Below are 21,330 nucleotides of genomic sequence, written 5' to 3'. Positions count from 1 at the left end.
ATGGTCCTTTCATTTAGCCCATCCAGCTAAGCCTGGCCCCGAGGGTCATTGGCCCCTCATAGTAGGGGGGGTAATGTCACAAGTGTGTCCCATCCTTCTGTAATATCCAGGGGTAGAAGATCACTGCATATGGTGAACCGCAGATCTTCCATTTAACCTGTGTGTTTGTGTCCCATATTAATTGGATTTGGTTTACTTTTGTGCTAAAGAGGTTAACAACCATTTCTTTGTTGATCAGAAACTTGCTTCTGATCTGGTCATTATTTCTCCCATCTAAACCGTCCCTGCCTTGCCAGTAATAGCTTTGCTTCCTAGCTCTTTGGAGATGCTGTACAGAATAGGAGTTCATTGTTGCTACTGGAGATTCGTCTTCATGTGTTGAGTGCTAAAGCTAGGTGGCTGGAGTGGAGTTGTTATTATAGTAGTGATCTTTAGTTCGCTGTAGTACATGTGTGTTTATCTGCTACTGTTTACATGCTACTCCGTCTGTCCCGCTGGGACAGCTGCCATGTGTCCGGGGTCTAACTGGAAGTAGCACCCGCGTCCCACAGGTATTCCATTCTGACCCTGCTAGAGGGGACTTACCACAGGTGCCTGGGGCTCATGTAGTCATGCCTCCTGCAGAGCCCCCCAGACCGTGGTCCCGAGGTTCCACAGAAATATCAATAAAAACGAATGTGAACTTTACCACCTGTGCCTCCGCCTTCAGTCATTACAGTATGTTGGTCCATTCCTCCATGTAGATCTCCTCTAGAGCACTGATGTTTTGTGCCTGTCGCTGGGCAACATGGACTTTCAACTCTCTCCCAAAGGTTTTCTATGGGGTTGAGATCTGGAGACTGGCTAGGCCACTCCAGGACCTTCATATGCTTCTTACGAAGCCACTCCTTCGTTGCCCTGGCGGTGTGCTTGGGATCATTATCATGCTGAAAGACCCATCCACGTTGCATCTTCAATGCCCTTGCTGATAGATGGGAGGTTTGCACTCAAAATCTCACGATACATGGCCCCATTCATTCTTTCATGTACACGGATCAGCCTTCCTGGTCCTTTTGCAGAGATACAGCCCCAAAGCCCCAAAGCCCCAAAGCATGATGTTGCCACCCCCATGCTTCAGAGTAGGTATGGTGTTCTTTGGATGCAACTCAGCATTCTGTCTCCTCCAAACACAATGAGTTTTGTTTCTACCAAACAGTTCTACTTTGGTTTCATCAGACCATATGACATACTCCCAATACTCTTCTGAATAATCCATATGCTTTCTAGCAATCTTCAGACGGGCCCAGACATATGCTGGCTTAAGCAGGGGGACTCGTCTGTCACTGCAGGATCTGAGTCCCTGGTGGTGTAGTGTGTTACTGATGGTAGCCTTTGTTACAGTGGTCCCAGCTCTATGCAGGTCATTCACTAGGTCCCACCGTGTGGTTCTGGGATTTTTGCTCACTGTTCTTGTAATCATTTTGACCCCACAGGGTGAGATCTTGCGTGGAGCCCCAGATCGAGGGAGATTATCAGTGGTCTTGTATGTCTTCCATTTTCTTATTATTGCTCCTACAGTTCATTTCATCACACCAAGCTGCTTGCCTATTGCAGATTCAGTCTTCCCAGCCTGGTGCAGGGGTACAATTTTGTTTCTGGTGTCCTTCGACAGCTCTTCGGTTTTCACCATAGTGGAGTTTGGAGTGTGACTGTCTGAGGTTGTGGACAGGTGTCTTTTATACTGATAACAAGTTCAAACAGCTGCCATTACTACAGGTAATGAGTGGAGGACAGAGGAGCCTCTTAAAGAAGTTACAGGTCTGTGAGAGCCAGAAATCTTGCATGGTTTTAGGTGACCAAATACTTATTTTCCACCATAATTTGCAAAATAAATCTTGCCAAATCAGACAAGGTGATTTTCTGGATTTGTTTTCTAATTTTGACTCTCATAGATGTGGTCTAGCTATGATGTCAATTACAGGCCTCTCTAATCTTTTAAAGTGGGAAAACTTGCACAATTGGTAGGTGACTAAATACTCTTTTCCTCACTGTATACCACTTTACCTTTGGTGAGTGTTTGTATGTTTGTTGCTTTCAGTTATCCCTGTTTTGTCCTTGTGTCTTGTTTACCTTACATTTCTGTCCCATGCCTCATAGGATTGAGGAGGGGACAGATCAGGGGATAACAGGAGCACTCGGGCCTCTTTATCTTCAAGAGTACCCCCGGGACAGGTATAGAAAGGCCTGATCCTCGTCCAGGCAGCAGCAACACTCCTCTCTGGGCCACCTTCCTCGACCGGGAGCGGGCGCGACCCATAGGTGCACTGTGGGCCAGGATATCCTGGGGTTCCGCGGTGGCGGGTTCCGCTGCCTTTTCCGCAGGGGATTCGTCCTCTGGCATTCCGGCAGCAGCCTGGAGAGTGACGCACCGCTGAACGCCCCGAGCTGTCCAGCCAACCTCCCTCCTCCATCGGGTATAGGTCACTGCGTCTCTGGGCTCTAAATTGCGGTCTTTGTCATATCTTCCAAAGCAGGGCTCCACTTCCCTCCGGTCAACACGGACCTGCAGCGGCTCTCCAATTTCCTGGATGACTCCCCTGCCCTCTCGGGAATTAAAGAATACCACTACACCCCAGTGTGATGGGGGAACCTCCTCGGCACCCGTCAAGTCGATCTGGACCGCAGGTTGGGGTCTATTCCTCCATGCCGTCATCAGGCGCCGCAGATGTTCTGCCTCCGGCAGGATCCTCAGGCCCTGTGCCTGCAGCTAGCACTCTGCCGCGGCTGGGATGGAGGAAGCAGGGGACACCGGAGATAGGCGGACCTCCGTAGGCTGGCCCAGCCGAGCGGTTACACGAGCGTTGGCCTCCCGGCGGCATGCTATCCGCCGGGCCTCAGCTGCAGCCACACACTCCTCAGACGGCAGCCAGTTGGGTCTGCCCGGCAGTTACTCCGTGAGGGCCAGTCCCTGCAACGATGGCGAGTCTGGGGCTGTGACGGGTAGTGCAGCCTCACGCTGGGTCGGGTCGTCCCCATGCGGTGCATCCGACGTCGCCATCTTTGCCTCCTCCTCGGTATCTTCTTCCCGCGCTCTCTTTCGTGGGCGGCCCCGTCTCCATGGTCTCCACCCTCCAAAGAGAATCAGGAGGCAGATCTCGGCTGTTGACGGACAGGTCCTCAAGGGACAGAAATACTTAGACTAGGCGGCCATTGTCTTTTGCGCTCTCCAGCTTGTCTACGCCCACTCCACGCCCTTCTTCTTCTTCTGCGCTCTCCTTAGTGCTGTAATGGCGGCGGTTTTGGCGGGAACTTCTGGCGGCAAGTGGCAATACACAGTCTTTGCAATAAGTCACAGTCCAAGCACAATAAATCACAGTTCCAAGGCACACATGACCTGATTCTTCAGGCTTAAGTAGATCCTGCTCGTGACGCCAAGTTGGAGCGCCCCCACCATCGCAGGGCCGAGGGGTACCCGGTACAGGGCCTCTCTGTCTCGGTTCTGAGATTGTCACGGTGGCTAGACCCGGTCCGTGACCCTGCTAAGGGGCGTCCAGTAAAAGTTGAGAATGATGAGGTGTGGTGCAGGGTGCGATGAATAACGAGGACACAGGGTTGCAGTCTCTTTACCTCTTTACTGAAGGCTTCAGGATCCTCAATCCAGAGTACGGTTAACAGGGCTGTCTGAGACCGGCCGGTCCGATGGCACCTCCAGAGTTCCCTTTGCAGGTGGAAATCTGTGCCTTCCTTCTAGCGCTTGTGTGTTGTAGTCCTTCCCTGCTGAGCACCACGGGATAGTCCTCACAACTGTTGTGTCTGTTTCTGATGTTCCCTCACAACTGATTCTGATGTTCTTCTCCGTCCCCAGATGATATGGCTAGGATGCACCCGTATGACGGGTAGGCCTGGAGTTCTTCCGGGACCCTAGAGTCGCCCCTCTCCCACTGTTGCCCCCTATGTCTGCTTAGGTGATTTAGATGAGACAGCCCACCTATAACTGACTGTCCTGCCGATGGTTTGAAGTAAGGCTTGGAGCCCAATACTTCCTCGGCGTTTCCGGCCACCGGCTACGCGCCTCAGTAGGATGTTGCCTCGGTCTTACAGCACGACTCCTACTGGTGTTTTCTCCTTGTTGCGTTGATCTCGTTTCTCACTCTTCACAATAAACCTCGCTTCTTGTCCTTTCTTGGGGTACCGCCGCGATGAAGTGCAGGCGCGGTCCCGTAACGTTCTGTTTGCTAGGCCTCTGTCAGGATCCCACCCCTGACAGGGACCCCCCTGAATCTTCCCCTGCAACACTCTCTGCCACAGGATGTTGCCTGGTTCCAACCCAGTCAGCTTTCTCTCTAACTTCCTATCTAACCCCCAGTTTTACCAGATTGTGAGGAGTGGCGTAATACATAGCACCCTTAGCTCCCCCTGGAGGCCAGACTGTGAAATGTATTGGTGTCTGTGATACCTGGTCAGGTGAACTCCTTCAGTGCCATCAGACGTACCAACACCCCCCTTAGCGGCGGAGCATCAGTACTGCAACGACCAGGACTCTGGGGCGCTGCAATAGCGTTTACTTTCCAAAAAGATAAGTGAAATTTATTCAATGCATTATTAAAAATGTAAAAAATCTGTGCAATCAAGAATAAAACATTTCAAACTCTCTCCTTTGTTTTTTCTCAAAGCTAATGGCGATATCTCACTGCAAGTATTTATACACAGGTGTAACCAATAAATTGATTAATGGTTAAGAACCGCAAGGTTTGAAACACGTACGCTACTATATACCTCCCCATAGGGGACTTATGGCATTTATGCTGATTGTATCAAAAATATTTTTTTTGTGAATTATGAATAAAAAATAATTTTTTATGGATATCATGGAGCTGGACCTTCCTTTGTGATCAACCAATAAAATGCACTACAGAAACCATGTGTTGCTCTTGATTGCTCAATTTTTTTAATTACAGTATGGATCCATGTGTGTGCATTTTTAAAAATGCATTGAACACATTTTGGAATTTTAAGAAACTGGAAAATATTCCTTCTATTTTTGGACAAACATGTGAAGTCACATGTTTTTCCTATCTTCTGCACGCCAGGAGCCTCCCAGGTGAGCTGGTTACTATAAATATCTACCACATAGCATTTACCTTGGTAATCAAAAAGTTCAGTTTTGGTCTTGTCTGACCATAGCACCTTCCTCCATACATTTGAGGAGTCTCCCACATGTCTTTTGGCAAACTCAGAAAAAGCCTTACAATTGTTGTGTGCAAGTAAAGGTTTATTCTGGCCGCTCTTCCATAAAGGCCACTGAGTGCATGGCTTATTGTGGTCGTATGGACAGACTCTCCAGTCTTTGCTTAGGAACTCTGCCGCTCCTTCAGGGTTACTTTTGGTCTCCATTCTGCCTCTCTGATTAATGTCCTCCTTGCCCGGGCTGAGAGTTTTGGTGGGTGGCCCTCTTGGCAGGTTTGTTTTGGTATCATATTCTTTCCATATGATGATAATGGATTTGATGATTCTCCGGGGATCATCAGAGATTGTACATGACTTGTACGTCTCAACAACTTTGTCCCGGACTTATTTGGAGATCTCCTTGATCTTCATGGTGGTGTTTGGTTAGTGGTGACTCTTGCTAATGGTGTTGCAGCCTGTGGCCTTTTAGAAAAGGTAAAGTATATATGGACAGACCATGTGACATTTGGTGGACACAGGTGGATGTCCTGCCATTAAGCATTGGACTTAGGAAGTGAATTGATTGCACCAAAAATCTGTAGGTTCTTCATTGCAAAAGGGGTGAATACACACAGTATGTGCATGCCAATTTTTAGTTATTTCATCCCATAAATTTTATTATGCATATATTTTTCTAACTTCACTACTCCAGTTTAGACTATTTAGTCCTGATGCATCACACACAAATCATATTACGAAAATATTTAAACACAGGTTGTAATTAACAAAAAAGGTAAAAAGCCCCATTGTGAGCCCCATTGGGGACAGCGATAGTTATGTATGTATAGCGCCATTGAATATGATGGTGCTATATAAATGAACATAATAAAGAATAATAATAATAAATAGTACAACAGGTGTGCAAAAAAAGACATACACAGTTAAATATCCACTTTTTTTTTTACTTTTTCTAGTACTTTTTAACAAAATTCAACACCCTTTCCAAAGTGAAGTAATAAGTTAAGGTTAAGTAACATAACAAGGCCCCGGAATTGGTGTGGCGTTTACAGATGCACAATTTGACTAGCATAACAGATATGCAAAAAAAAAATTTGCAACACATACACTTAGTGAGGCTGACGTTGGCAGTTAAATGTCTGCGTTTTGGAGAATGTTCTTTAGTATTTTAAAAAAAAACACTTATTCCCTTCCTTTATAAAAAGTGTTGAAATGCCATACCTTGTCATACCGTGACATTTTCAACTTTGTGGGAACAGTTTGGAGAAGACCCTTTTCTGTTCCAACATGACTGTGCCCACCCTACAAAGCAAGGTCCATAAAATCATGTTTGGATGAGTTTGGTGGAAGAACATGACCGGCCACACACAGACCAGACCTCAACCTTATCCACCAACTAGACTGGAGATTGTGATCCCGGCCTCTCCTCCAACATCACAAATGCTCCTTTGGATGAAGGGGCAAAAATTCTCAGAAACGTCTCCAGAATCTTGTAAAAAGCGATCCCAGAAGAGCAATCCCTGCATGTGTCGAACAGCCGCAAGACATACAGCCGCGGGGACTCAAACATATTTTTCGAGCACGCCGAAGTCACTCGATTAGCACCCGAGTATGGCGGATAACACCATATCTGAGCACGTTCGCTCATCACTATTCTTTATTGTTATTGTGTCTACAAATAAAAAGAAAAAATGTTATAAAACCATCGGTATCTTGTACCCGTGTTGGCTGGATTCTACTGTAAGAATATACAATATGGCTTATTTTTTCATCATCTCTTTTCTGTATAGTTACCCCAGGGTGTATATTGAAGCAATAGCATCAAGTTATAATTCACATTATCTCAGTTGCATCATCTCTTTATGTAAGAGACGGGAATCATTTTGCCTGCAGCATTGAGAGCTCTTAACGCTGCCTCTCGAGATTATTGTGTTGGGTACACGAAGCAATGACAATATTTACTGCCAGAAGATCTGTCAAAAGAAGATGATGTGTGAATGTGAAGAAAGCCTCAGTAAATCTCCGACCGTGCACCTACCACTCAGAAGAAAGTCATCCGTAAACATCAAGGACCAAAATTAAATTGGGGCTCGTCCAGTACAATTGGACATGATTTAGAAAGACAAGAAAAGTTTGTCTCCTCACATAAGCAGAAAAAAAGGTTTCTTAAAGGAGAAAGTTTATCTACCCTCTGAGACTATAATAATATAATAACCATTTTTATTTCAATAGCACAACATATTCCACAGCACTTTACAATTCAGAGGGAACTTGTACAAAGAAGATAAGACTTTACAGAGTAATACATAGTTCAATGCATACCAAGAGGGGTGAGGACTCTGCTCGCAAGCTTACAATTTATTAGGAAATAAGGGGGACACAAAATGTAAAAATATAAAGTGCTTGTCATGTAAGGTCCAGACATCAGGATAATAAATAGGGGTATTCAAATAACGCTGTGTGGCACCCCAGGAGTCCGGTTGCCACAATGGCATTGCCTCCTTCACAGGGGGGTGATGTCATGCCTGGAGGTAAGGAGGAATCCCCTTGGCTGGTAACACAAACATGCAAGACCTTCCTCACTCCAGACCAGAAGGGGGAGCTCTAAATCCGGTTTCTGGGGAACATCTCTATAAGTTCTGGTCTGGAGGCGGGGTTAGTTAGTCTGTGTGTAGGGACAGTCAGTGAGGGTCGAAGAGGCAAGAAAGGAAAGACTAGGGTGTGGAGCTACGACTGAGCTCCCCCAGAATTAAGCGCCAAAGAGACCGGACACCGGAGTCCGTGGTTGCAAGGGTACTAAAGGCCCAGCAACTAAAGCCATCAACACCTGTAACCTGTGCCCCGGACTGCACCTGCAAGTAACCAGTAAAGGGTAAAGGAAAATACAACCCCATGTGTCCTCCAATTATTTCCTGTACCCTCAGTCCTGCACCCCACCGTCTATCTTCCCTTACCAACTGCACCTGTGGGGAGCAGAACCATCTTCACTGCGTTACCATATGCCTCAGCGGTCCCTTTAAGAAGCGTCGGCCATCCTGGCAGAACACCACAGGTGGCATCATGAATTATCCCCCATAGATTTTATTTTCCACTTCCCTTCATCATTTTTGTTTGAAACCCAGGGCCACGGACTGGGTCATCGCATCCGTGACCATCCCTTTAAGTACCCGGCCCGATTACCCCACGACCCTAGCAGGCGCTCCAGCTGCATGAACCAGTAATCAGCCAGTACGTGTACAAGTAAATGTACAAAGTGCTACTGAGTGCATGGAAGAGAAATAGGAGATAGTTAAGTAACTGAGGTGAGGTGATAGGCGAGTGAAAAGAAATGTGTTTTTAAGCCACTCCTGAAACTGTGTACTGTATTCCAGAAAAACTGGTGCAGCATGAGAGAAATCTTGTAGACGAGAGTGGGAGGTTCAGATTACTGACGATGTTAGTCATTATCATAGAATCATCGAATGGTAGAATTGGAAGGGACCTCCTGGATCTTCTGGTCCAACCCCCTGCTCAATGCAGGATTCACTAAATCATCCCAGACAGATGACTGTCCAGCCTCTGTTTGAAAACTTCCATGGAAGGAGAACTCACCCCCTCTCGTGGCAGCCAGTTCCACCCATTGATCACCCTGTCAAAAGTTTTTTCTAATATCTAATCTGTGTCTCCTCCCATTCAGTTTCATCCCATTGCTTCTAGTCTTTCCTTGTGCAAATGAGAATAAAGATGATCCTTCTACACTGTGACAGCCCTTTAGATATTTGTAGACAGCTATTAAGTCTCCTCTCAGTCTTCTTTTTTGCAAGCTAAATCCTGTAAACGTTCCTCATAGGACATAGTCTGCATACCGGTCACCATTCTGGTCGCTCTTCTCTGAACTTGCTCGAGTTTGTTGATGTGTTTTTTCTTTTTTTTTAATTGTGGTGCCCAAAACTGGACAAGTATTCCAGATGAGGTCTGACCAAGGAGGAGTAGAGGAGGATAATGACTTCACGTGATCTAGACTGTATGCTTCTGTTAATACATCCCAGAATTGCATTTGCCTTTTTTTGCTGCTGCATCACACTGTTGACTCATGTTCAGTTTATGATCTATTAGTATACCAAAGTCTTTTTCACATGTGCTGTTGCTTAGCCCTATTCCTCCCATTCTGTATATGCTTTTTCCATTTTTATTGCCCAGATGTAGTTCTTTGCATTTTTCCTTGTTAAAAACCATTCTGTTAGTTGCTGCCCACTGCTCCAGTTTATTTATATCTTTTTTAATCCTCTCTCTCTCTTCTCTAGTATTAGCTATCCCTCCTAGCTTTGTGTCATCAGCAAATTTAATCAGTGTACCCTCATTAGCAAAACAGAGGGCATGGGTATAGTGGTAGACAAAGATTAAGAAGCAGATGTAGGGAGGTTCAGAACAATGGAGCTCTTTGTGGATGAGAATGATTAGTTTATATTGTACTTTATAACTCTATAAGAGATGGGCAACCAGTGCAATGGCTGGCACAGGGTGGAGGCATCAGTGTAGCAGTTGGACAGAAATATAGTCCTGGCTGCTGCATTCAGGATGGATTGGAGAGGAAGAGTTTCATAAGAGATAGATCAATTAGTAGAGAGTTGCAGTATTCCAGACAAGAATTAAAAAGAGCAACAGCAAGAGTTGTTTCCGCATCAAAGGTAAGGAAAGGTTGAACTCTAGAGATGTTTTTGAGGTGTAGGTGATATGAATGAGTGAGTGATCAGATGTGGGGAATGAAGGAATTATCTGAGTCAAATATAACCCCAAGATGGCGAGCATGCTGCTGGGGAATAATGGTAATGCCAGACATGGAAATGACAATATTGGGTATAGGAAGGTTAAAATAGAGGGGAAAGACAAGGAGTTCAGTTTTTGACTGATTCAGTTTTAGAGGGAGGACATAATGTTAGAGACAGCTGACAAACAATCTCTGGCATTTTGCAGTAATGCAGGCTTGATGTCAGGAGGAGAGGTGTATAATTGGGTTTCATCAGCATAGAAATGGTACTGACAACCAAATCAACTGATGGTTTGTCCAATAAGTGCAGTATATGGGGAGAAGAGGAGGGGGTTTAGGACTGAGCCATGAGGAACCCTGACAGCAAGGGGAAGGGAAGGGGAAGAAGAACCATCAACTGATAAAGTGAATGAGCGGCTAGAGAGGTAAGAGGAGAACTGAAAAGAGAATGGTGTCCTTGTGGCCCATAGTGCAGAGCATAGTGAGAAGGAGCTGGTGATCCAAAGTGTTGAATGCTGCATAGAGATCCAGAAGAATCAGCTGGGAATAGCAGGGCTGCCACCAGGAATTTCCGGGCCCCAAACTGGCAACATTTTCAGGCTCTCTTGAGACTCTGCCCAGGCTCCATCCCGACACCGCCTCCACCCTAGCACTGCAGTGTCAGTGTGCAGATAATACAGGGATCACCAGTGATATTATACACAGGAACTCTGTATATAGTGTCAGTGTACAGAAAATACAGGGATCACCAGTGACATTATATACAGGAGCTACTGTATGTATATAGTATACAGTGTACAGGTAATGCAGTGATCACCAATGGCATACACAGGAGCTCTGTATATAGTGTCAGTGTATAGGTAATACAGTGATCACCAGTGACATACACAGATGGTCTGTATATAGTGTCAGTGTACAGATAATACAGGGATCCCCAGTGATATTATACACAGGAGCTCTGTATATAGTGACAGTGTACAGATAATACAGTGATCACCAGTGACATTATGCACAGGAGCCCTGTATATAGTGTCAGTGCACAGGCAATACAGGGATCACCAGTGACATTGTATACTGGAGCTCTGTATATAGTATATAGTGTACAGGTAATACAGTGATCACCAATGACATACACAGGAGCGCTGTATATAGTGTACAGGTAATACAGGAATCACCAGTGTCATTATATACAGGAGTTCTGTACATAGTGTACAGTGTAAGTGTACAGGTAACACACTGACTCACCAGTGACGTCTCTAAATGAAGTCCTTCATCTTCGCTTTTCTTCTTCATCCAGCGCAGACTGCCATTGCTTCTTCCAGCCAGGACTCGACTCTCCAGAAAATAGCAGTTATCTAAAGCAATGCTCCATGTAACGTTTTTTCGTGCGTCGTGTCCGTCATTTTTCACCGCGCATGCGCGGCTAAAACTCCGCCCCCTCCTCCCCGGAACTCACAATGGGCAGCAGATGCGTTGTAAAACTGCATCCGCTGCCCACATTGTGCTACATTAACACACTGTCCGTTGGTACGTTGGGCCGACGGTTTTCGACGGCCCGTACTGACGGACTAGTGTGAAAGTAGCCAAAGAAGGGGGAGGCCGGACTGAGTCTTTGATTCTTTTCACTGGGCCTCATACAGCAGTAAGGGCAGTAATGCCCTGATGGCGGCCCTGGCGAGTAGTGACCATGAGCTTTAGCTGTTAATAGATCATTAGAAACTTTAGTGAGGGCAGTTTCACCCCAAAAAAAGCAGAATGAAAATCTCTAACATAGATTCATCAATGAAAAAAACGTTACAATTCACAGAAAATTGGTGACACCATTCACTTTTTTCTGCCACAATATATCATTCGTTCCACATAATAAATGCTGTATAAACAAAACAGAAAAAAATTGTAAAATTGCATTGTTTTCACCAATTCACTGTATTTGGGATTTTATTCCCATTTTCCTCTACACTGTAAGGTAGAATGAATGACATTCAACACTACAACTAGTCCAGCAAAAAACAAACGGGTTTGATAAAAGCATTAAGAAAAATTGTCTTCAGCAAGAAGGGGTTAAAATACAAACATGGCCATACATTTTTCACAACTTTGGAGCCTGTGCCATTCTTTGTCTAAAACAACTCTAAAAAAATGTATTTCAAACCTCCGAAATCAGAAAAAAATCCCAAACAATAAGGCCCAAGAAACTGGGTAGAGCATTAATATAATTTACCACTCTCCGTCCATGTTTTCCCGAGCCGTCCACTATTTTTGTAACATAACGAGCCAAGTATTTCTCCAAATTATGGCAATCTGAACTGATGGGTGTTTCATTGCTGTCTTTAATAATACTTAGATCTTAGATAAGTGTGTCTGAGAACACTGTAAAAGCCGAGTCTCATATAGGAAATTACATGTTGTTCCCTCTAAAATTCAAGATAACGACTCGGGAACTTTTTTACGGGACAGAACAAATTTACCTAAATTACCTTCAATTGGTTTAAAACCTTTTTGCAGTATTCCAATTATCGTAATTTATATGTTTTTGTGTTATATAAAATTGTTATTATCTAATTAAAAGTTATACTTTCCTTCCTTTAAGAACCAGTTTCAAGCAGAATTTAAAGGAAGTAAAATCTTTTTGAAGTAAACTTCACTCACAAGAAAAAGCCGCACTGTTCAGAAGTGATGAGCGAGCATGCTCAGATAATGTGTTATTAGAGCATGCTCGTGTGCGAGCATCTTCGGTGTGCTCAAATACTATGTTTGATCACCGTGGCTGTATGTCTCGCAGTTATTCGAACACATGCAGGGATTGCATGAAATACAGGCAGCATGGCCGGTAGCGTGTATTACGGCTCACAGATCCGGCAGGTCTCTGCGCCATAATACACTTCAGCTGAATGTGTGTTCGAGGATGCACCTCCAGGTGAAGTTTGTGCTGGCATCAGCCGGCCCCTCACCCGCATGGGCACGGTTGTGACCCCTGCGACCGCAATTATTACACCCCTGCTTATAGCCTTTAAGTTTAACATGTGACTACTGTTCACCCTTTGAATAGGTGACTGACAGATTACAAATTCACATACACTTATGATGCTAATGACAGGACACTTCTTAGTTTAACATGTCCCTATACTCAAATGGTTTTCAATCTTTTCTCGGGTAACATCATTTTTGGCCAGGCCATTTTCATTTGTTTTTTTTTTATATTTTTTTTGTTGAACCACGATTCAAAGGCAATGTCTGCTCTTCATTAGTTGATATTCAGTAAATTTAATATTTTTTTCTGTTTGAAGTTATTTTACTGACCATTGTGGGTTTTCCCTACTTTACTAGAAAGGTACCTGCAATTTTGTCCATGCGTATATATATATATATATATATATATATATATATATATATATATATATACACTGCTCAAAAAATAAAGGGAACACTAAAATACCACATCCTAGATATCTCTGAATTAAATATTCCAGTTGCAAATTTGTATTCATTACATAGTGGAATGTGTTCAGAACAATAAAACATAACAATTATCAATGTAAATCAAAATAAATATTCCATGGAGGTCTGGATTTGGAATGATGCTCAAAATCTAAGTGGAAAATCAAATTACAGGCTCCTTTATTGAGGATGTCTTGATAATTGCCAATAATTTCCATCTGTTGTCTATTCCATTTGCACAACAGCATGTGAAATTGATTGTCAATCAGTGTTGCTTCCTAAGTGGACGGTTTTATTTTACAGAAGTTTGATTTACTTGGAGTTATATTCTGTTGTTTAAGTGTTCCCTTTATTTTTTTGAGCAGTGTAAATGTGGCACCCCAGGAGTTCAGGTATTGCCTTCCTCTCGCGGAGGGTGATGTCATGCCTGGAAGTGAGGAGGATTCCTTTAACAGGTAGCACATACATGCAACATGTTCTGACTCCAGGCAAGAAGGGGGAGCTCTAGACCCAGTTTCAGGGGTACTTCCCTATAAATGTTCTGGCTTGGAGGAGGAGTTAGTTTAGTCTGTAGAGAGTGTGAAGGAGGAAGGAGCACAGGAGAAGTGAGGAGCTGGAGGGGAGCTGTGACTGGGCTCCCTCCACGCTGAAGCACAGGAAGCGGACACCGGGAGTCCGAGGCTGTGTGGGAATGTATGCCCCACAGCAGAAACCGGATGGCAGGAGATTGGAAGTTACTTGCCCATACCTACACCCAAAGGCACAGCAGCATACAGAGGCTGGAGTCACAGTACATAGAGACACATGTAAAAAGGCTTGCACTGCCTCCATGTGGGTACTGTCCTAGGACACAGAGAGAGAAAGAGAGAGTACCTTGTGAGAAGCCATAGGCAACAAAGGACCATCTTACAGCACAGTGTGGAAGGCTTACAATCCCACCTGGCTAAGGGGATTCCTAATCGTTCCAGGCTGCCTGGACCTCAGCATTACCTGTTACCGGTACCCTGGACCATGGCTTTTCATCACCAGTAAAAGGTAAAGAGACTGCAAACTTGTGTCCTCTGATTCTTTCTGGCACCTCACCTTCTTTCCCTACTTCGCCGAGAGCCCTGGGGATTCAGCTTCACCTGTGGGAAGCCATACCACCCCTGCTGCAGTACCATCATCCCTAGTGGACCCCTTTAAGCAGCGTTGGTCATCCCTGACCGAATACCACAGGTGTCGTCATGAACACTCTTTATTCAAATAACCCCTTTCAAGACCTTCCCTTTAATTTGGACGCCCAGGGCCACGGACCGGGTCGCTGCCACGTGAATTCTCCTTTAATGACCACTTGACACAGACCCAGTACTGGTCTCGGATGTGGACAGTCCAGTGCGAGGAGGTGGATGACCTGTGCCTGAAATAGGACTAGCATGTGTAACGATTGCAAACAGGTAGACATGGTGCCCGGGTACTATCCGGCGGATATCCTGGACTGTGTACGGCTATGTGAGTAAAGAGACTGTAAGAGACTGATACAGTGATGCAGGACACCCACGGGAACTAGTCGGAGGGGGTTGGCGTGTGTAGTGTCTGCAACTTATGAGGCTGTGTATATGGAGACTGTAATATGGCGCGCAGTCACCCAGGTAAACTGGACAAGGGAAGTCTGGCCTGTTTAGGGACTGTAAATCTAAAGCCATATAATATGTATTGCTATGAACTGAACACTGATAAAATACACTGAAGTTATATGCATTTGTGTGAAGTGGACTTTAATGCTGTGAGGAAACACAGAGAGACTTTGTGTTTGAACTTTGTGGGTCACTGCCTCTTCACTGCATACGATGCTACTGCAGCTTTAAACCAGCTTCCCTGCCTCTGCCGAAGAAAAGCCTCCCCACAGCAGTATGATGCCACCAACATGTGTGAAAGTGGAAATGGCGCTTTCAGGGTGATGTGCAGTGTTCCGGCATGAAAAGAATTTTACATTTAACTCAACTACTTCTACTTTGGTCTCATCTGACAAGAGCCCCTTCCTCCACGTTTGCTGTGTCCCATACATGGCTTTTTACAAACTGCAAACAGGATTTCTTATGGCTTGCTTTCAAGACTGGCTTTCTTCTTGCCACTCTTCCATAAAGGCAAGATTTGTGGAGTATAAGTCTGAGGCTGGAATCACACTAGCATGCTATTGACCCTCGGCTCCAGGTCTGATGCGAGTGTGATCCGAGTGTCATGCTACTGTGCTCCAATTTTCTTGCATGAGAGAATCACAACACAGGCGCTGAGGAGACAGAGAATGTAATTTCTCTATCTCCTCCATGGCCTGACTCACCGAATATCTTACTGCACTGGGTTGACATCCGAGTGCAGTTCGATGTTCCACTCGCACCCATAGACTTGCAAGTGAGCCAAGTCTCACTTCCAATCGCAGCATACTGCAATTGTTTTCTCATACCGATTCGGCATTAGAAAATAATTGCAGATGTAATCTGCCCCATAAAAGAAGACTGGGCCGAGTAGTATGAGATGCTTTATCGCATAGCAATCGGTCGTGTTATACAGTAGTGCGATGCAAGCCTAATAGTTGTTCTGTAGACAGATTCTCCCACCTGATCTGTGGATCTCCACAGCTCCTCCAGAGTGATCATTGGCCTTTTGCCTGCTTCTTTAATAAGCGTTCTCCTTGCTTGGGATGTCAGCTTAGGTGGACGGCCACTACCGTCTTAGTAGGTTTACAGCTGTGTCATACTCCTTCCATTTTTGGATGATGAATTGAACATTGCTCCATGAGATGTGCAAAGGTTGGGCTATTTTTTTTTATAACCTAACCCTGTTTTACTCTTCTCCACAACTTTATCCCTGGCTTGTCTGATGTGCTCCTTGGTTTTCAAGGAGCTTTTGATCCCTAATATTCTTAAACCTCTGAGACCTTCACAGAACAGCTGTTATACTGATAATACATTGCACACAGGTGGACTCATTTTACTAATTATGTGACTTCTGGAGGTAATTGGTCACTCCGGATTTTATTTAGGGATATCAGACTACAGGGGGATGAATACAAATGCACGTCACAATTTTCAGATTTATAATTTTAAAATAATAAAATAATTAGGAACCCATATATTATTTCCTTTACACTTCACAAACACTTGCCACTTTCCGTTCTTATTACATAAAATCCCAATACATTTAAGTATGTGGGTCTGACGTGAAAAATGTGGAAAAGGTCTTGGGGTATGAATATTTTTTCAAGGCACTGTATATACAGTGATACACATTTATTTATACCTTGAGTTGCTGTTTGGAGGTGAAGATATGCCTTGATTTTGCTGTGTGGAAGTTTTACTTCGTAACTGATGACAGTTGCAAGAATAACTTCAGGCCTAATGTAACGTATCTCTGTCCTGGATCTTCTATCCATTAGGGACCTGAAATGAGTTTCTTCAGCTACTGACAACACACAGTAAGAAATCTGTCTCAGTTTGGACTTCGCAGCACAATTATTTAATGACTTGTTGCAGCTGTAATGAAATAAACAACTTCTCGTCATATCTCCACATCTCCGTGAGGACTCAGCGGGATGGCTACCGATTTTAGTATCTGGTGTGCAGCACGATGTTCTTTGCTTGGCCTAAGCTCCTTATCATAGTAGAAGTCCTCATATCTGGGATTCACATGACCAGGTGGGTTATGGACTATAAAAGATTCAGAATTATCAAATGGGTATAGAACAGTATATTACTCTTCTCTGTGAACTTAGAAAACCTCTATCTTCTGCTTGTAGTCCAGATGTTCTGTGTCGGAAATGGGTTAGGTCCTAATAGGGTTGTGTAGTCTCTCTGCAATATCTTGGCTCTACTTCCTAGGTTCTTCTTTCCTGATTCTGTACAGCCTTAACTCTTGTAGGACATCTGAGGAATGAGGACGTTTTCTGAGGGGCTGCCTTGTATCTCTTGTTGTGGACATCTTATGATACAAAGAATTGACCAGAATCATAGCTCCCAACTGTCCTGGACTCAGCGGGACATGTCATGGTTCCCAATGGCAGGGACTCAGGCAAAAACGGACTAGCTCTAGGAATGATGGAATCTCAGATGACCGCGACGCTGAACCTAACACGCAACTAATAGTAGCCAGGGGGTGTGCCTACGATTATCCCTATACACCTCGCACCAGCCGGAGATCTAGTTACCCCCTAGTAGAGGAATACACAGACCTGGCTTGCCTCCAGGGAAACCCCAAAAGTGATAGTAGCCCCCCACATATAATAACGGTTAGGTAAGAGGAAAACACGTACGCAGTATGAATATAGATTCAGCAAAGAGAGGCCCTCTGACTAGATAGCAGAAAATACAAAAGAGGACTTCGCGGTCACCTCAAAACCCTAAACAGCCATCCTGAAATTACTTTAACTCCGTTATCAACTCATGACACCGGAGTAGTAATTTCAGATCACTAGAGCTTCCAGCAGCAAGAGAAATATAAATGCATGCTGGACAAACAAACACAAAAAAATGCCAAAGATCCAACTTAGCTGAATTGCAGACTTGGAGCAGGTAGCAAGCAACAGAGGTGCTCTGGTAACATTGATTGCCGGCACTAGAATGACTGAGAAGCCAGACTAAATAGGAAACTCCCAGTTTCCTGATGGGAACAGGTGCAAGACAAAAGTCAGCCAGTACCACCAGTAACCACCAGAGGGAGCCCAAAAACAGAATTCACAACAGGGACAGTCCCGCTTTGATGGCTCAGTCCCAGCACCTTAAGGTGTTATCCGATCATGTTCGGGTGCTAACCGAGTGTCTTCAGCGTGCTCGGAAAATATGTTCAAGTCCCCACGGCTGTGTGTCTTGCTGCTGTTCGACAGTGACAACACATTCAGGGATTGCCTGTTTTGTACAGCAGTATGTTTCTTTGTACCTGTATACTGAGATGAAGAAAAAGTCATATTAGTAAAATGTTGGGGTTTTTTTGGTAAGTCTCCCCAGATCTCCAACCCACAACACTCAACATTACAGGCAGGCGCTAAAGCTGCTGAGCGACGGGCTCTAGTGGTGTAATGAGGAGAAGTTTGTATACTTGCTCTGTATTGCAGGCTCTGACTCCACAGGCAGATTACATAGAGATATATCTGTACACAGCAGTGCATTTTTTATGTCTCTGTATTCTACAGGGAGTATTAAAGATGTTTTGCTTCCTATAAAATTACTGAAAAATAATGAAAAACACTTAGAATAATGTCAAAATTGTGTTTTTAAAATAATCATCACAAATCAGCAAATAACACGGACAGATTTGGTGCCCCTGTAATCGTAACGACCCACACAATACAGCGATCATATTATTTACGATGAACGGTAAATGACGTAAAAAATTTCATGATTGATATTTTTTCTATTTTACACCCATAAAAAAGTATTAAAAATGTCACATGTAGCGTAAATGCTGTTGTTTTTTTCTATAGCTTTTTTTCCCTACAGGTGTCCACACCAGAGGATGCAATAACAATCTTCACTGATTATTGTGTGTTTGCTGTGCTTCCCCCATATTTGATGCAATTTTGGATGATATGAAGCACAGTTTTTATCGCTTTTTTAATTACACACAAAAACTTTGATTCTGCACTTAAAAATGCAACAGCAGTTTTTTAATACGTTTTTTTTCTTTCAGCAGTGTCTTTAGATGCACTGATGGCGGAGATTTCATGACATCGCATCCACTTTGCTTAGACATTTAGACTGTGTTCACATGTAGTGTAAATACTGCATTTTTTTCTATTGTTCTTTTGCACAGAAATTATGCTAGCCAATCATAGTGGATGTGATTTCTTGAAAAACAGCGCCACCTCTGGTCTAAAGACGCTGTTGAACTGTGAGGCTTTGGTGCTTTTTTTCTCTAAAGGTTTCTGTGTGGAGCCTAAAAAACTGTTACTTTATTAACTGCAGAATCAAAACTTTTCTGTACTATAAAAAAACACATTAAAAACGCAGCTTCACATCTGCACCAAAAACGCATGAAATAATGGGTAAAAGGCCTAAAAAAGGCGGCAATAATCATAGAAGATTGTTATTTTGTAGATTGATGCGGATCCTGCAGAAAACAAAAAACATGGTTTTTATGCAACGTGCGAACACGGCCTTACAGACACAAAAAAACAGATGTCTTAAATTGAAGCTACATAAAAATGAGAACGTTCTGGCGTCTCTGACTGAGGAATGAAAAATAAATCCACAGCTCCCAAGAGATGAGCAGGATGCACAGATGATGTCACATCAGCCCTGGCTACTCAAAAGTTGCGAAGGGGACACCGAAAGGTAAAAGATTTGCAGCCTCCCGTCCAGCCGCCAGGACGCTGGACCAGAGTCCCAAAAATTGATCAGCTCCTCTGTAGTCCTAACTGTACCAGATACAGTAGACAGTCCCGGATTTGGGTCTACGCCATGCAGTCTTAGGCATCTGCTGACTGTCGATCACTGCCACCGCCACTCTGACATTTCCTCCTGCCAGGGGAGAAAAATGATAAATTTGGGTGGATTGGGGTGTGGCCAGGGGCGTGACCAAAACTTGCCGCAGCCCACAACGCACCTCATCATTTGCTCCTCTTTCAGTTCTTCAATAAATGGGAGACATACTAGAAGGATGTTTCTGTCCTCTCACTGGTCCCACACTTACTCTTTCAATTTCTTGTCTCTGTTTTACTACTTGCCATAGCCAGAGGTCTCTATGTTGCTCCAACATCGGTGCTAAACATTGGGCACTGTGCCAACCTGTAATACTGGTGGTTGTAGAGCCACTGCACCATGGGCCAGGCTTACCCAGGAGGGGCTTGACTGAGCAACTAACTTATGTTCACTAGAACTTCTGGTGGTAAGGTTAGACTTGGTTGCAGGTAGTCCCCAGTCCCCAGGTGCCACTCCACAGCAGTCCCTAGTAATGCAGCAGCTGACGGGAGGGTCAGAGGCACAGGTTTGCGTTACGGGAGGGCAGAGACAAAAGTACAGTCAGACGATCTGAAGTCTTATTTTGCTTTATTACTGTATTGTTAACATTGTTACCTATGACTGTTGTGTTTGAAACTGTTAAACTGTAAAGCACTGCAGAATATGTTGGCGCTATATAAATAAAGATTATTATTATTATTATTATTAAGTCGTGGCAGGTAGCACAGGATCAGGAGATGGAGCCAAGGTCAGTAGCAGAGAGGTCAGGCGGGATGAGTGAACAAGCCTGGACACTAGACAGACAAATTCACTAGTAACAACCAGTCGGGCGCTGATTGGTAGGTCTAGCTGGGAATGTTCAAGCTCACGCTCGAGTTCATATGAGGTTATGCCAGCAGGGGTCGCAGCACCGCAAGTCTAGCTATCTACGCTCCCCTGCTTTCCATTCATTCCCCACTTTTTACAGGCAGGACCACAGCGGCATTAGTAGAGCTTCTGCTTGTAAAATTATTTAACCCCTTCTGATGGATTTACATCGTGGGACTTGACTGTAACGCCGGAGAGGTATGGGATACTGTTGTTTTTTTATTTTAACTTTGTTTCAGGTGACAAGGGTCTTCAATTAGATTGAGCGTTTAATAAACTATTACAACACCCTGTGTCTTTATTTCATTAAAATATTTTTTTCCTAATATGTGTGTGTGTTTTTTTAACCCTTTATTACTATTGGATTAATAATGGATAGGTGTCTTATTGACACCTCTCCATTATTAACCAGGCTTAATGCCACCTTAATAGCAAGGTGACATTAACCCTTTATTACCCCATATCCCACCACTACAGGGGAGTGGAAAGAGAGAAGTGCCAGAATAGGCGCACCTTCCAGATGTGCCTTTTCTGGGGTGGCTGGGGGAAGATGTTTTTAGCCAGGGGGGGGGCCAATAACCATGGTCCCTCTCTAGGCTATTAATATCTGCCCTCAGTCACTGGCTTTACCACAAAATTGTGCGGGAGCCCACGCCAGTTTTTTCTGCGATTTAACCCTTTATT

The sequence above is a fragment of the Ranitomeya variabilis genome, chromosome 3 (genome assembly GCF_051348905.1).
Source record: "Ranitomeya variabilis isolate aRanVar5 chromosome 3, aRanVar5.hap1, whole genome shotgun sequence".
Lineage (NCBI taxonomy): Eukaryota > Metazoa > Chordata > Amphibia > Anura > Dendrobatidae > Ranitomeya > Ranitomeya variabilis.
Note: the sequence above shows the minus strand (reverse complement) of the source record.